Below are 9,573 nucleotides of genomic sequence, written 5' to 3'. Positions count from 1 at the left end.
ATCCAGAGATAACCTTTCAGAAATTTTCGAACAGAAAGAGGAGATGGCAGCCGAAAATAATAATAATATAAGGAAGATGCTTGGTGACTTTACTGCACCTAATTCCAATTTACATGGAAGAAGCATCTCCATTCCTGCCATTGGAGCAAACAACTTTGAGCTGAAACCTCAGTTAGTTTCTCTGATGCAGCAGAACTGCAAGTTTCATGGACTTCCATCTGAAGATCCTTTTCAGTTCTTAACTGAGTTCTTGCAGATATGTGATACTGTTAAGACTAATGGAGTAAATCCTGAAGTCTACAGGCTCATGCTTTTCCCTTTTGCTGTAAGAGACAGAGCTAGATTATGGTTGGATTCTCAACCCAAAGACAGCCTGAACTCTTGGGATAAGCTGGTCACGACTTTCTTAGCCAAGTACTTTCCTCCTCAAAAGCTGAGCAAGCTTAGAGCTGATGTTCAAACCTTCAGACAGAAAGAAGGTGAATCCCTCTATGAAGCTTGGGAAAGATACAAACAGTTGACCAAAAAGTGTCCTTCTGACATGCTTTCAGAATGGACCATCCTGGATATATTCTATGATGGTTTATCTGAGCTATCAAAGATGTCACTGGACACTTCTGCAGGTGGATCCATTCACCTAAAGAAAACGCCTGCAGAAGCTCAAGAACTCATTGACATGGTTGCTAATAACCAGTTCATGTACACTTCTGAAAGGAATCCTGTGAGTAATGGGACGCCTATGAAGAAGGGAGTTCTTGAAGTTGATACTCTGAATGCCATATTGGCTCAGAATAAAATATTGACTCAGCAAGTCAATATGATCTCTCAGAGTCTGTATGGAATGCAAGCTGCATCCAACAGTACTCAAGAGGCTTCTTATGAAGAAGAAGCTTATGATCCTGAGAACCCTGCAATAGCAGAGGTGAATTATTTAGGTGAACCTTATGGAAACACCTATAACTCATCATGGAGAAATCATCCAAATCTCTCATGGAAGGATCAAAAGCCTCAACAAGGCTTTAATAATGGTGGAAGAAACAGGTTTAGCAATAGCAAGCCTTTTCCATCATCCACTCAGCAACAGATAGAGAACTCTGAACAAAATACTTCTAATTTAGCAAACTTAGTCTCTGATCTATCTAAGGCCACTGTAAGTTTCATGAATGAAACAAGATCTTCCATTAGAAACCTGGAAGCACAAGTGGGCCAGCTGAGTAAAAGGATCACTGAAATCCCTCCTAGTACTCTCCCAAGCAATACAGAAGAGAATCCAAAAGGAGAGTGCAAGGCCATTGACATAAGCGCCATGGCCGAACCTGTGAGGAGAGGAGAGGACGTGAATCCCAAGGAGGAAAACCTCCTGGGATGTCCAGTGGTCAATAAGGAGCTTCCCTCTGAGGAACCAAAGGACTCTGAGGCTCATCTAGAGACCATAGAGATTCTATTGAACCTCCTTATGCCCTTTATGAGCTCTGATGAGTATTCCTCTTCTGAAGAGAATGAGGATGTTACTGAAGAGCAAACTGCAAGTTTCTTGGTGCAATTATGAAGCTGAATGCCAAACTATTTGGCATTGATACTTAGGAAGTTGAACCTCCCTTGTTCATCAATGAACTAAGTGATCTGGATCAACTGACATTGCCTCAGAAGAGACAGGATCCTGGAAAGTTCATAATACCCTGCACCATAGGCACCATGGTCTTTAAGGCTCTGTGTGACCTTGGTTCAGGAATAAACCTCATGCCCCTCTCTGTAATAGAGAAACTGGGAATCTATGGGGTGCAAGCTGCTAAAATCTCATTAGAGATGGCAGACAGCTCTAGAAAATAGGCTTATGGACAAGTAGAGGACGTGTTAGTAAAGGTTGAAGGCCTTTACATCCCTGCTGATTTCATAGTCCTGGATACTGGAAAGGAAGAGGATGAATCCATCATCCTAGGAAGACCTTTCCTGGCCACAGCAAGAGCTGTGATTGATGTTGACAGAGGTGAAATATTCCTTCAATGGAATGAGAACTCCCTTGTGTTTAAAACTCAAGGATCCCCCTCTGCAACCATGGAGAGGAAGCAGAAAAAGCTTCTCTCCAAGCAGAGTCAACCAGAGCCCCCACAGTCAAACTCTAAGTTTGGTGTTGAACTCCCATATCCAAACTCTAAGTTTGGTGTTGGAGAGTCTCAACAAAGCTCTGCACATCTGTGAGGCTCCATGAGAGCCCACTGTCAAGCTATTGACATTAAAAAAGCGCTTGTTGGGAGGCAACCCAATGTTTATCTAATTCTTATTTTTATTGTTTTTCATGTTTTCTTAGGTTCATGATCATGTGGAGTCACAAAATAAATATAAAAATTGAAAACGGAATCAAAAACAGCAGAAGAAAAATCACACCCTGGAGGAGCATCTGCCTGGCGTTCAAACGCCAGAACAGAGCATGGTTCTGGCGCTGAACGCCCAGAATGGGCAGCATCCTGGCGCTGAACACCCAGAACAAGCATGGTTCTGGCGTTCAACGCCAGAAATGGCAGCAAATGGGCGTTGAACGCCCAAAATGGGCACCAACCTGGCGCTGAACGCCCAGAGTTGTGTGCAAGGGCATTTTACATGCCTAAATTGGTGCAGGGATGTAAATGCCTTGACACCTCAGGATCTGTGGACCCCACAGGATCATCTCAGGATCTGTGAACCCCACAGGATCCCCACCTACCTCATCATCTCTCTTTCCATTCATGATCATCCCTTCTGTTTTCCATTTACCACTCACATCCTTACACCCACTTACCTTCAAAATTCAACATCTCTCCCCCACCCAATCCCACCCATATGGCCGAATACACACCTCCCTCCATCTCCTCTATATCTTCTTCTTCTTCTATTCTTTCTTCTTTTGCTCGAGGGCGAGCAACATTCTAAGTTTGGTGTGGTAAAAGCATAGCTTGTTTGTTTTTTCCATAACCATTGATGGTACCTAAGGCCAGAGAAACCTCTAGAAAGAGAAAAGGGAAGACAAAAGCTTCCATCAAGGGTCTATAGCTCAGTGGTAGAACATTTGACTGCAAATCAAGAGATCCCTGAGATACCTCAGGGGATACATTTTCTTCCACACAATTATTGGAAGCAACTAAGGGTGGAACATCAAGAGCACTCCATCATCCTTCATGAAATCAGAGAAGATCTAAAAGCACTGAAGGAGGAGCAACAAAGGCAAGGAAGAGACATAGAAGAGCTCAAGGACATCATTGATTCCTCAAGAAGGAAATGCTACCATCACTAAGGTGGATTCATTCCTTGTTCTTAATTCTTCTGCTTTTCGTTTTCTATGTTATGTGCTTATCTATGTTTGTGTCTTCATTACATGATCATTAGTAGTTAGTAACTTTGTCTTAAAGTTATGAATGTCCTATGAATCCATCACCTCTCTTAAATGAAAAATGTTTTAATTCAAAAGAACAAGAAGTACATGAGTTTTGAATTTATCCTTGAACTTAGTTTAATTATATTGATGTGGTGATAATGCTTCTTGTTTTCTGAATGTATGCTTGAACAGTGCATATGTCTTTTGAAGTTGTTGTTTAAGAATGTTAAATATGTTGGCTCTTGAAAGAATGATGACTAGGAGACATGTTATTTGATAATCTGAAAAATCATAAAAATGATTCTTGAAGCAAGAAAAAGCAGCAAAGAACAAAGCTTGCAGAAAAAAAAAATAGGCGAAAAAAAATAGAAAGAAAAAGAAAAAGCAAGCAGAAAAAGCCAAAGCTCTTAAAACCAAGAGGCAAGAGCAAAAAGCCAATAACCCTTAAAACCAAAAGGCAAGGGCAAATAAAAAGGATCCCAAGGCTTTGAGCATCAGTGGATAGGAGGCCTAAAGGAATAAAATCCTGGTCTAAGCGGCTAAACCAAGCTGTCCCTAACCATGTGCTTGTGGCGTGTAGGTGTCAAGTGAAAACTTGAGACTGAGCGGTTAAAGTCAAGGTCCAAAGCAAAAAAAAAAAAGAGTGTGCTTAAGAACCCTGGACACCTTTAATTGGGGACTTTAGCAAAGCTGAGTCACAATCTGAAAAGGTTCACCCAATTATGTGTCTGTGGCACTTATGTATCCGGTGGTAATACTGGCAAACAAAGTGCTTAGGGCCACGGCCAAGACTCATAAAGAAGCTGTGTTCAAGAATCATCATACTGAACTAGGAGAATAAATGACACTATCTGAACTCTGGGTTCCTATAGATGCCAATCATTCTGAACCTCAATGGATAAAGTGAGATGCCAAAACTATTCAAGAGGCAAAAAGCTATAAGTCCCGCTCATATGATTGAAGCTATGTTTCATTGATAGTTTGGAATTTATAGTATATTCTATTCTTTTTATCCTATTTTGATTTTCAGTTGCTTGGGGACAAGCAACAATTTAAGTTTGGTGTTGTGATGAGCGGATAATTTATACGCTTTTTGGCATTTTTTTTAGTAGGATCTAGTTACTTTTAGGGATGTTTTTAATAGATTTTGTGTTAAATTCACATTTCTGGACTTTACTATGAGTTTGTGTGTTTTTCTGTGATTTCAGGTATTTTCTAGCTGAAATTGAGGGACTTGAGCAGAAATTAGATTCAGAGGTTGAAAAAGGACTGCTGATGCTGTTGGATTCTGACCTCCCTACACTTAAAGTGAATTTTCTGGAGCTACAGAACTCGAAATGGCGCGCTTCTAATTGCGTTGGAAAGTAGACATTCAGGGCTTTCCAGCAATATATAATAGTTCATACTTTGGCCAAGAATAGATGACGTAAACTGGCGTTCAACGCCAGCTTTCTACCCAAATCTGGCGTCCAGCGCCAGAAAAGGATCCAAAACCAGAGTTGAACGCCCAAACTGGCACAAAAACTGGCGTTCAACTCCACAAATGGCCTCTGCACGTGTAACACTTAAGCTCAGCCCAAACACACACCAAGTGGGCCCCGGAAGTGGATTTATACATCAAATACTTACTCATGTAAACCCTAGTAGCTAGTTTATTATAAATAGGACCTCTTACTATTGTATTAGGCATCCTGGATTGTATTCTGATCCTGTGATCACGTTTTAAGGGGCTGGCCATCTCGGCCATGCCTGGACCTTCACTTATGTATTTTTAACGGTAGAGTTTCTACACTCCATAGATTAAGGTGTGGAGCTCTGCTATTCCTCAAAGATTAATGCAAGTACTACTGTTTTCTATTCAATTCATCTTATTTCGCTTCTAAGATATCCATTCGCACCCAAGAATGTGATGAAGGTGATGATTATGTGTGACGCTCATCACCATCTCCCCTATGAACACGTGCCTGACAAACACTTCCGTTCTACATGAAATAAGCTAGAATGAATATCTCTTAGATCTCTTAACCGGAATCTTCGTGGCATAAGCTAGAATGATGGCGGCATTCAAGAGAATCCGGAAGGTCTAAACCTTGTCTGTGGTATTCTGAGTAGGATTCAATGATTGAATGACTGTGACGAGCTTCAAACTCGCGAGTGCTGGGCGTTAGTGACAGACGCAAAAGGAGGGTGAATCCTATTCCAGCATGATCGAGAACCGACAGATGAATAGCCGTGCCGTGACAGGGTGCGTGAGCATATTATTCACTGAGAGGAGGGGATGTATCCACTGACAACGGTGATGCCCTTGCATAAAGCCAGCCATGGAAAGGAGTAAGACTGATTGGATGAAGATAGCAGGAAAGCAGAGGTTCAGAGGAACGAAAAGCATCTCCATTCGCTTATCTGAAATTCCTACCAATGATTTACATAAGTATCTCTATCCCTATTTTATTAATTAATATTCGAAAACACCATTATCAATTTATATCTGCCTGACTGAGATTTACAAGGTGACCATAGCTTGCTTCATACCAACAATCTCCGTGGGATTCGACCCTTACTCACGTAAGGTATTACTTGGACGACCCAGTGCACTTGCTGGTTAGTTGTATCGAAGTTGTGACAAATTATGAATGTGTAATCACGATTACGCATACCAAGTTGCTCACGTGCCAGGAATAGTTTGAGCTTGGACATCACAATTTTGTGCACCAATTTCTCACTCTAATTTCTCGGAACCCAATTTGGGAAATATTAATTACTTAATTAAACAGGTAATTAGTCGCAGTTCTTACATAGAGAAACACGTAGAAAGCGACTCTATCGACATATCCAATCCTACTGGAGGAGACTCAGGCACTACCTGTAAGATCCAGAACATTTGGAAAATCTTATTATGAATCAATTTCAATTTATTTATTCATTTAAGACTTTAGTTTTAGGAGAAAATCTTGTTATGAGTCATTTTCAATTTATTTATTAATTTAAGAGTTTAATTTCAGGAATTATTTTATTAAAGGTAATAAAATCAAGTTTTGATTATTTAAATTAGAATTTTTATCTAATTTTACAATTATTGGATAATATTTTATATTTAAATTATAAAGTTTAGTAATTGTAAAATAATAAGAATTTTTTTATGATTTAATTTAAATAATTGAGGTTTTGGAATTTAGCACTCTAGTTTTTATAAATAAAGAAAATTAATTATATTATCTAAACTTCTTGCATTAGAGTATTTATTTAAAAATAATTTGTAAATTGACGAACAAATAGTATTTTTATATATAATTATTGTTGGATTAAAAATTGATTTTCAATTACTATGTTACCCCTAATTTTATTAAAATTACTAAACTACCCAAAATCCTAATTTATGAAACACACAACTCAAATCCTAGCTCACTTTCACCTCACACACTCAGCCGTCACCCGCAACCTCCCTTCCTCACTTTCTGATAAACTCCAATTTTGTGGTTTATCTTGTACTTAATTTAGGGGATTTTATCACCTTTTCTCACATTTATTCAATGAAATAGCATGGTTTTGTAATTCTCCCTTAATTTGTGTTTAAGTGTAAAAATATGCTTTTTAGGCCCTTAAATTGGTGATTTTAATTCACTTTAATTCCATTGGATGTCTTGATGTCTTTGTTGAGTGATTTCAGGTTCATAAGGCAAGTATTGGATGGAAGAAATGAAGAGAAAAGCATGCAAAATAGAGAATTCACAAAGAAATGAGCATTTGGAGAATTGAGGGCCACGCACACGCATCATCCACACGTACGCGTGCATTGAAGATTTGTAAGCCACGCGCACGCGTCGCCCACACGTACGCGTGAGTAAGAGTTCGGCCAGCGACACGCACGCGTCACCCACGCGTACGCGTGACACTTGGCACGTGACTCACTTAAAGTGAAATCGTTGGGGGCGATTTCTGAGTTGCCCAGGCCCAAATCCAACTCGTTTATGAGGGTATTTCATGCAGAATTCAAGCTTGGGCAAGGGAGGAGCACTTGGTTGTAGCTTGGCATGGAATAGTTTAGTTTCTAGAGAGAGAAGCTCCATCTTCTCTCTAGAATTAGGGTTCTTAGGCTTATTTCCATTTTAGATCTAGGTTCAATTTATTGTTCTCATCTTGTTTTCTTCACATTTTCATGCTCTAGTAGTTTGATTCTCTTAGTTTTCATGATGATTTTCCCTTTATGCCTCTTTTATGTTGTTGATGAAATCTTGTTGGATTTGGATTCTCTTTAATGCAATTAATGTTTGATGTTCTTTTATTGTTGATTTCAGTTGTGGATCTTACTTTGCTTGTATTGGGTAGTTGTAGAATTTATCTTTCATTGGAATTTACTATGCTTTCCTTTTATGCCTTCCAAGTGTTTGACAAAATGCTTGGTAGGATGTTAGAGTAGATCTTTGAACATTCTTGGCTTGGAAAGAGGAATTAGGTGACCTTGAGTCATGAATACCCAACCTATGTTGGTGATCTAGAGTTGTTAGCTAGTATTGTTTTCATTGACTCTAATCTCTTGCTAATTCAATTAGTGAGTTGATTAGGACTTTTGGATTAAGATTAGTTAGTCCTATTTGACTTTTTCTCATGTGAAGATAACATTATACCTTCTACCATTGTTAGGGATGACGAAATAGGATAAATTCTTGTTAATTATTGTTATGATTAGTGACTAGGATAGAAAGCCTATGATCTCAACCTTTGCCATGAATGTCTCTCTTTATTACTTGCTTTCGTTAGTTACTTGATTTACTTTTGTTGCTATTTATTTTCTTGCCCTTTTACCAATCAAACCACTTTGCATCTTCATAGCCAATAATCAAACACTTCATTGTAATTCCTTGTGAGACGACCCGAGGTTTAAATACTTGGTTAATTTTTATTGGGGTTTGTACTTGTGGCAACTCAAATTTTTTATGTGAGAATTGTTTGTTGGTTTGGAGCTATGCTTACAACAAAATTCTTATTTCTACAAGAGAAATTCTAGATCGACACAACAATTTCTCTCACTATCAAAATAGCGCCGTTGCCGGGGAATTGCAATGGTGCTATGTTATGGCTATTGTATACATTGTGAATATGTTTGCCTTTTTTCTTCGTTGTTAGTTGTTGCTAGTTGTAGGACTTTGCTTTCTTTATTTCTTGTTAGTTTTTGTTTTTGTTTTCTCTTATCACCATCAATTCTCATCACTTTGGCTATGAGTGTGGTTCAAACTATGTTGTAGGAAATGGAAGCTTTAATGAGGATTTGCATCAAGGATTTGGAGATCAACGGTGGGAGGAGCCCCGAGCTTATGGACAATCTTCTTGGCAACAACCTCCTCCCGAATCAAGTTTGACAAGAGTGCTTGGGGACATGACTACTCTCCTCACAGAGATGCGCAAGAAACAAAAGGCATTTTATTCTATCCAAGCCGTTCAAGCGCCACCCCAACATGATTACTCTCTGGTTTCTTATGGGTACAATCCAACTCTTGATGCATACTAATCTAATGTGTGTGATGACCCTTATTGTGATTGTCAACCACAACCACCACATACATATAACCCTTTCCCTCAACATGGTCCCCAACAATCTCATTCACAAGCCTCATACCACCATTCACCCCCATATAACCCTAATCTATATCCACCGTACCAACCACCATGTGAACCATACCTAGAGCCACCATTCCAACACCAATACTCCCAAGAACCACAAACTCCATACACACTACCTCAAGACTTTCACCAATATGGACCACCTTTCAACTACAATACCTTTTCCTCAAACAATGAACATTTTCTTCTACCACCACTTTCATCGGACGACCTAATGTGAGAGCAACAAGAACTTCTAGCTAGGTGTCTAAATCAAGATGAAGAGCTCAAGGAGATAGAAGCCAAGGTTGCTATTGTGATAGAAGCCGTTAGCAACATGGTCTCATCCCGCCTAAGCCTATGCGATCAAGGCACTTCCATTGTTGAATGTCACTCAAGGAGCTTAGTGAGGGAATGGACTTAAAGCTTCAAAGGGAAGAAGATGAGTTAAAGCAAGAAGTCCAACAAGAGGAGGAGGTAGAGATTATTGAACAAGAGAAAATAGTGGTTGGAGATTTAGAATATGTATAGTACATGGGAGTATCACAAGTTGAAAAGCCCTATTCCAAGAAGCTTGATATTGGTGTTGAAGAGGGTATACAACCCCCAAAGCATATTATGGTTGA

The 9,573-nt window shown here is 39.3% G+C and overlaps 1 non-coding gene across 1 annotated transcript; it reads right to left on the bottom strand.

Moving 5' to 3' along the window:
* Positions 1-439: 439 nt before the first annotated feature.
* Positions 440-547, bottom strand: LOC112760896 (small nucleolar RNA R71). The gene has a single exon (XR_003181312.1). It is a non-coding gene; the product is annotated as a small nucleolar RNA R71 (small nucleolar RNA).
* Between the last annotated feature and the right edge of the window lie 9,026 nt (positions 548-9,573).

Source organism: Arachis hypogaea, chromosome 16 (assembly GCF_003086295.3).
Source record: "Arachis hypogaea cultivar Tifrunner chromosome 16, arahy.Tifrunner.gnm2.J5K5, whole genome shotgun sequence".
In the NCBI taxonomy this organism is placed as follows: Eukaryota; Viridiplantae; Streptophyta; class Magnoliopsida; order Fabales; family Fabaceae; genus Arachis; species Arachis hypogaea.
Note: the sequence above shows the minus strand (reverse complement) of the source record. Positions and strands in the feature narration are given on the sequence as shown.